This window comes from Leptodactylus fuscus, chromosome 3 (assembly GCF_031893055.1).
Source record: "Leptodactylus fuscus isolate aLepFus1 chromosome 3, aLepFus1.hap2, whole genome shotgun sequence".
NCBI lineage: Eukaryota > Metazoa > Chordata > Amphibia > Anura > Leptodactylidae > Leptodactylus > Leptodactylus fuscus.
This window is the reverse complement of record NC_134267.1, coordinates 219797751-219806329: the sequence shown is the minus strand read 5'-3', so window position 1 is coordinate 219806329 and position 8579 is coordinate 219797751.

Below are 8579 nucleotides of genomic sequence, written 5' to 3'. Positions count from 1 at the left end.
GGCCCCTTCCCCAGACAGTACACACACAAATATACTTACCTGATGAGCTGCCGGGCGTCCTCTCTTCTGTTCACTGCGGACGCTGATGACTTATACCAATCAGTGCAAAGGTCATACTCTGTAGTCAGCGTAAGCCATTCGTACTGCGTGGCCTACACTGACAGCAAATGCACATCCAGCCGAAGGCAGCAATCGCTCACTAGCGGGGAATCCTGTACTGGATTCCCCGTCAGTGAGCGGTCCGGGCGACCACACGCGTGCCGGCAGAGGAGGCGCTACGTGCCCTCTCTGGTACGCGTGCCATAGGTTCGCCATTACTGCTCTAGGGCTTAGATGGAGGCACAAAAGAGCTGCATAGGTGAGCCTGTCCTGGGTAGATATAGACAAACCTCATGACACTGGTTCCATGAATATTCATAAGGTGCACTTGCCAGTTTTCTTTAAGAGAATAAAACAAGAATAAAAAGCAGAAAGGGAAATACAAAAAAATCATAAAAAGGTATATTCACCTTCTCTGACCTCTATCAGGCTCTCTTGTGGATTTTGGTGTTCATTACCAAGCGTCTAGCCCCCCTGAGTGACATCACTGACTATGGGGACCACTAAGGCCTGGGATTGGGCCTCTGGTCATGTTAGGCCTGTCAATGTCTTGATGCTCCTATAAAATCATCATCATATTGAGTCACATCCAAAGGACGTGCAGCATCCCAGTGGACACCACTAAACACATGTTGCATTCTTATATATTGAGGTACCTGGACATGGGTCATGCTGTTATTATGCAACGTTCCCTATAATTGGGATGTTCTTCTGGAATAGTCCAACCAACAGTTGGCTGGAGGAAGGGGAGGAGGCCGGACAGTCTTCAGTACGTCTTGAGCCAGATGCTAAGGTGTTCAGACATGTGAGCTCCAGCTCTGAGACAGAGAGTAGGAAAGGGAATCCCAAGCTTGGCACATTATTGCTATTCTTGAACTTACACCTGACTCATCTCCATCCTACAGTGGTACTCCCATTGATAAATGTACCACCACATAGTATTGAAAGCATCATTTTGGAAAGATACAACCTGTTTCCACCTTCAACCTGTGTCTCATGAGTACACACCATCAAGGGCCTTTATGACTTCCTTTCACTCAGAAGCTGAAGACTGTAAGATGCTCTAGGAACTACCACCACCACCACCATCAAATACCCTATAGGCCCCCTCAGCTCTGTACCAGCCCAGGAGGTGTACTGGAGGAGTTGGTATAGTACAAAGCTACCAGTGACTACACCCATCAAGTATTAGCAATGTGTGTCGAGTGTCTAGAAAGTGTGACCTTTGACTATGCAGAGAACTTGGGGTTACGTATCAAAAGATGGAGTTCTGTGCAAGAAGTCCACAAGCTCAGGTGTTGCTATGACCAATCACTGGCCTCAGCAGTCACATACCGGTGACGTCATATAATCGATAGATCACCTGCACCGAACAGGAACCATGGAGGTCACCTGAGCCTCCATCCCAAAAAGTCCATGCACAGGGAACCGGGGACTGGCTCAGTAAAGTTTGTGTTTATCCCAAACAACCCCTTTAAGAAATGAATGAACAGAATGGCAGGCATTTACTTGAAGTCTAAAAGTAGACCGTGTTACAGAAATATGTAGATGTATGAATCACTTCCAGATGTTGTGCGCCAGCGTCTGTCTCTTTACAGTCTTTTGCCCATTTTTTGCTATATACTGTTTTCTATTAAGCACCCCTCCATCAGAAAATTTACATAACTGCACATGTCATGGACATAGTATACATAGCAAAACAAGATCTCTGCCACAGTCCACTATTAGAGTCTTCTATCTTAGAATAATTCTTCGGGATACAGTAAGTTCTGGGTTGGATCAGTGTAATGGCGCCTGGAATTACAACCCCGCTCCCATTCACTTGAATAGGAACAGGGCTCCTTTCAGCCATACATCTAGTATATATCTATATACAGCTGATCAGGGTGGGGTTCAGTTGTCAGACCCTGACCTATCTGATACTGATGATCCATCCAGTGGATAGGTATCAGTGCACTCTGCCTAAGTCTACACAGTAAAGTGAGCAGCCTAATATGAGTGCTTAGTGGCGAACATAAAATTTAAATATTTCAGAATTTTTTGTGTGGATACGTAATCAGTATCATTTACCCTCAGGTTGTAGACAACCCCATGAAATCTACCATTCTATATTTATAATTTCTAAATTGTATCTGCCTCAATCTACACAGTGCAGCTATTATGACTTCTCCAGTGGTCAGTGTACAAACTGGAATATTACTGGATTTTTTTTATATATGGATAGTCAAAAAATCTGGTTAAAATAAAAGACTGATTAAAAAATAATTAATTTTATGATTTTGGGTGTCGGACCCCTACTTATTTATATTAACCCCCTTTCCTATGTTTCAGAAACCCCTCTAATTTCTGTTTGTCAATGAGGAATCCTGCTGCCTGCAGATACACTAACTATCTTCTGAGATGAAAGAGCTTGTCCACAATACCAGATGCAGAATACTTACATAAGTGGCATTGTTTCTGGGAAAAATTGAAGTTTTTTTTGCTAAAATGATAAAATCTGTCTGCTCGTAAACATGAACTGAAATAGGGAGGGGGGGTTATGTTTTTCAAAGTAAAATTACCAAACTCTTTTATTTTACCTATTATGTTGAGACAAGCAATATGTTCCCTTTGTTCCTGTAATGGGCGATTATACACTTGGCCTCCATACTGAGATTTGTAGAACTTTTTGGTCCCATACTAATAGGCTTTCATTTTAATGAGGCAAAACTGAATACAAATACGATGTTGTGTTTCTTCCCATAAATACTTCTGTTAAATCAAGTCAACATGTGAGCTATATTCTAGAAATAATTGAGAAGCTATTCTTATAGAGTAAGAAAACAAGGCGCACAAGCTTACGATAACTTTTTAAATTTTTTGTTCAGTATGCTGCAGTACATATTGTACGGTACTAAACACTACATATTATCACATATTCTTGTGTACTTGTATACAGGTGTAGCATTCACCATGTGTATATATGTTATGGTACTCTACTTGGGTATGGTCACCAAGGTGCACTACGATATGGTATTCTACTTGGGTATGGCCACCATGGTGCACTACGATATGGTATTCTACTTGGGTATGGCCACCATGGTGCACTACGATATGGTAGTCTACTTGGGTATGGCCACCATGGTACACTACGATATGGTATTCTACTTGGGTATGGCCACCATGTTGCACTACGATATGGTATTCTACTTGGTTATGGCCACCATGGTGCACTACGATATGGTATTCTACTTGGGTATGGCCACCATGGTGTACTACGATATGGTATTCTATTTGGGTATGGCCACTATGCTGCACTACAATATTGTATTCTATTTGGGTATGGCCACCATGGTGCACTATGATATGGTATTCTACTTGGGTATGGCCACCATGGTGCACTGAGATATGGTATTGTACTTGGGTATGGCCACCAAGCTGCACTACAATATGGTATTCTACTTGGGTATGGCCACCATGGTGCACTACTATATGGTATTCTATTTGGGTATGGCCACCATGATGCACTACGATATGGTATTCTACTTGGGTATGGTCAACATGGTGCACTACGATATGGTATTCTACTTGGGTATGGCTACCATGGTGCACTACGATATGGCATTCTACTTGAGTATGGCCACCATGTTGCACTACGATATGGTATTCTACTTTTATATGGCCACCATGGTGCACTACGATATGGTATTCTACTTTGGTATGGCCACCATGGTGCACTATGATATGGTATTATACTTGGGTATGGCCACCACTGTGCACTACTATATGCTATCCTACTTGGGTAGGGTCATTATGGTGCACTACGATATGGTATTCTACTTGGGTATGGCCACCATGATGCACTACGATATGGTATTCTACTTGGGTATGGCCATTATGGTGCACTACGATATGGTATTCTACTTGGGTATGGCCATTATGGTGCACTATGATATGGTATTATACTTGATTATGGCCACCACTGTGCACTACTATATGCTATCCTACTTGGGTAGGGTCATTATGGTGCACTACTATATGGTATGCTACTTGGGTGTGGCCACCATGGTGCACTACGATATGGTGTTCTACTTGGGTATGGCCACCATGATGCACTATGATATGGTATTCTACTTGGGTATGGCCATTATGGTGCACTACGATATGGTATTCTACTGGGATATGGCAATCATGGTGCACTACGATAAGCTATCTGCCTATCGTATGTTTCTAATACACTTACCACTAGAATAGCGCACTATGTGAATACCAAATTCTCTTACCAAGTACAGATGGTGCCTGCTACATATATAAGTACACCAATAGTAAATTTCTTATACCTTTGTTCCTTCTTCTCCTTCCATTTCCTCAAACTCAGTACATGACGTCTCTATCAAAGTCAAATACCATAAGCCAGATTCCTTGACGTAACCCTTTCATTCTGCTCTGTCCATCACGTCTTGTATCCTCGTAAGTCATCAAGCCCTCCTTCCCCTTCCTACTCAAAAGCATGTGTTAAATACAGAAGACTATTATCTATATCTATTGTGAACACTGAACTGTCCCGGATCCGTAAATCTCCCTGCCTATATTTATAATGAAATGACCCTGGTAACTCTGCCTAAATCTACACAGTAAAGTGAGCAGTCTATTATTCTCAAAGGCTAATAAAAAATTTAAATATTTCTGAATTTTTTGTGCAAATCTGGCTGAAATTTAAAAAAAAACTGATGAAATAATAATTATCTTCTAATAATTTTTTTGCTGATACCCTTAATCTCTTCTTCGACTTGACTTTGCAAAAAACAGAAACCTAGATCTACTAGAAAATTAGATCTACCGCGTCTGATATTTCTTGCTATGGAGAATGCCAACAAGTGCCAGCAATATTTGGCACTCATCCCAGGCGTATGCAATAGGGAAGAGCCCACCACCACCATGCTACTATTATTGGGTATTGTCCCTTTCTATCACTGCGGTACCGTGACAAACAGGACTAATTGAAAGTCACCGAGCAGCTGTGTCCAATCTGTTCCGCTATAGAGACGGTGTCAAAGGTGTTGGCTAAAGTCCTGGCCATGTATGAGCACCAACTCCAGACACCAAAGGGCCATTATTAAAAAATGAATGGGAGCGAGTCATTTGCAATTGTAAGTGGAAAAGTAGGGGCAAAGAGCTCTAATAAATTTCCCCCGGGGGTTCCATCGGCTGCAGATTTGTCAAGTGGCATTCCAAAATTCGACGAGGCGGAATTCATCCACTTCGAGTGCATACAATGTCACCACGATGGGCGAGCCTACCCTGCTCGGGCCCGACGCAATTCCAAAAAAGATTAATTAATGATCTGCTTCTTGAAGCCTAGGGCTGCCACGGAGAGAGCTGCCTTGTTCAGCTAATTTGAATAATTAGTGCATAGTTATATACTGATTATGCAAATGATCTAATATGGCTCCACTCGCCATGGGAACACCAGGAGGTCAGTAATTAATGCAAAGGTGTGCGGCGAAAAAAATGATATTATGTGTCTACACAGCAGGCAGAGAATTACAAATTTCACCTCATCTTCTGGAGGAAAAAAAAAATAGGAATTTTTTTTTTTTTAGAATTTTATATAATTATTTTCTTGATTTTTAACTTTTTTGGAATTTTGGAGTCTAATACTTTGGAATATATTAGAATATATTAAAGTAAAGTCAACGTGACGATCACCACGACTGATGTTTGCTTTGACAGCTTGGATCTAAGGAAGACCCCAGGGACGGCTTTCGTTAAAGGGAATGTATCAACGATTTTTCTTTTATTTATTTCTTAAAATCAGATGTAAAATATATCGCAATTTTGAAATCTATTTCTATTTTCTGACTGTAGATTTTTTTAATTCTATTTTCTGCACATGATTTGGGGGCGGCCATCTTGCCTGAACTTTTCTTCTGCTCCGTTAACAGTATTTAGTGATATGCTTTACAGCATTGTCATGGCCATAGGTAGCAATCGACAGGGGGTCAACTTTTGAGGTCTATGGAAGAGTTTTGTAGACGTGATCTGTGCAGGGAGTGGGTAGATAACCTGACAATGGTGGGTCGGTGGTGTTATTAATAGATCTTCTATTGTAATACTGTTCTTTGTTGTGATATAAATGGGGTGACTGTTTCAAAGAAAATCCTAATGGAATTGGAAAGTATCGGTCTATTATTAGGCTTAGTAGTCAGAGCGAAAATTTAGTATTGTTATTTTAAAAAAAAAAAAAAAACTTCACTTTAACCAGTAATATCTCTATTATCTTGGTTTTATTTGAAACCCAAGATTCCTTGAGTAAGAGATGTTAGAAGTTACCGTGTCCCTGAACGTGTGCTCATGGTGAACTGTAATGCCCTTTGTTCAAGCCCTGAGCGGGGCTCTTTCCGAAATGTAGAGGGTTTAAAGGGGCACAATCTCTTTTTGTTAGAAGAGTTTCACAATTATACGCTATTCCCACTGTTGGCTTACTCAGAAATCGTCAGTTATCTGTAGATAAATCCAAGTATTAGTGACTAGCTGGTACCCGCGACTTCGTCTGCGGTGATTGTAGCAGTGGGTATATACAGGCGTGGGTAAGGTTTTCGTAGTGTGTATAAGGGATGGGATATGAAATGTAACTTTGTATCTTGTTTCTTCTGTAATTCAGAGAATACGTGAGACTTTTGTGTTGAAGTTACTTTGTATTTGAGCTGCTATATATACGGTGTTGTGAGAAACTTTACATAGTGACTTTGGGACAGAAGTATTTGAAGTTAACCCTTTTCCACCGATGGCATTTTTTGATTTTCGTTTTTGACTCCCCTCCTTCTAAACCCCATAACTTTTTTATTTCTTCGCTCCTAGAGCCATATGAGGTCTTAATTTTTCCTGGGACAAATTTTTCTTCCTGATGCCGCCATTATTTATTCTATATAATGTACTGGGAAGCAGGCAAAAAATTCAGAATGGGGTGGATTTGAAGAAAAAATGCATTTCTGCAACTTTCTTACGGGCTTTGGTTTTACGGCGTTCACTGTGCAACCAAAATGACATGTCCCCTGTATTCTGTGTGTCGTTAAGGTTCCAGGGATACCAAATTTATATGGTTGTATTTACATTTTGACCCCTTAAAAAAAATCCAAAACTGTGTTAAAAAATTTTTTTTTGAAAAGTCGCCATATTCCGACAGCTATAACTTTTTTATACATGCGTGTACGGGGATGCATAGGGCGTCTTTTTTTGCGGGACCGGGTTTACTTTTTAGTTTTACCATTTTCGGGAAATGTTATTGCTTTGATCACTTTTTATTCAAATTTTTATCAGAATCAAAACAGTGAAAAAACGGCGGTTTGGCACTTTTGACCATTTTTTCCACTACGGCGTTTAGCGAACATGAAAAATATTTGTATAGCTTTGTAGAGCGGGCGATTTCGGACGCGGGGATACCTAATATGTATGTGTTTCACAGTTTTTAACTACTTTTATATGTGTTCTAGGGAAAGGGGGTGATTTGAATTTTTAATCCTTTTCAATTTTTTTTATATATTTTTTTACTTTTTTTAAACTTTTTTTTTTGCATTTATTAGACCGCCTAGGGGTATTGACATGGGTGGACGGTGTCACGGATTGTCAGAGCAGTGGGGGTCGGCAAACATGGCTGCTCCGGAGCGTTAAAGAGAGCCTCCTGGAGTATCGTTAAGGTGAGGGGCAAAGTGGTAAAGTATATATATATGTGATTGTGTGGGGTTAGGGGCGAGGCTGTAGAGGACAATATGAATTTTGTGGCTTGCTATGGTCAAAGTGTGTGAGATTGCAGAGATGGTGGTGTGAGTTTGGGTTTTGTGGGGGTCCTGGCACAAACGTATGTGTGCTATTGTGACGAAAAGTAGCCTATTGCGCAATCGGGTGTATTAACTATGTTTGTGGAAACTTTCAGCCAAATCGGTCGAGCGGGTTTTGCGTGATTGAGGAACAAACATCCAAACATCCAAACATCCAAACACACAAACCCACAAACATCCAAACTCACAAACTTTCACATTTATAATATTAATAGGATTAGAGATGTGCGAGTAGTATTCGATCAAGTAGATATTTGATAGAATACTACGGTATTCAAAATAATTGTACTCGTTCAAATACTACTCCTATTCGCAATAAAGATTTGATTCAATTAATTGGCCGTATGCTATACAGTGTATAGAATTCGGCAAATCAACGCTGGTTCTGCAGCAGGCTCGTCCTTGCTAGTCAGGAGAGCTGGCAGCTTGCGGTTATGCGGGAGCTGACTTTTCCTCATAGGAATGCATTGACCAGCGTTGATTGGCCGAATGCTATACAGTGTACAGCATTCGACCAATCAACACTGGTTCTGCCAGAGGATCGTCTGTGAAGAGGCGGAGTCTAAAATCGGACCAGAATGGAGACTGCTGTGGTCCGATCTTAGACTCCACCTTGTCACAGACGAGCCTCAGGCAGAACCAGCGTTGATTGGCCAATCAATG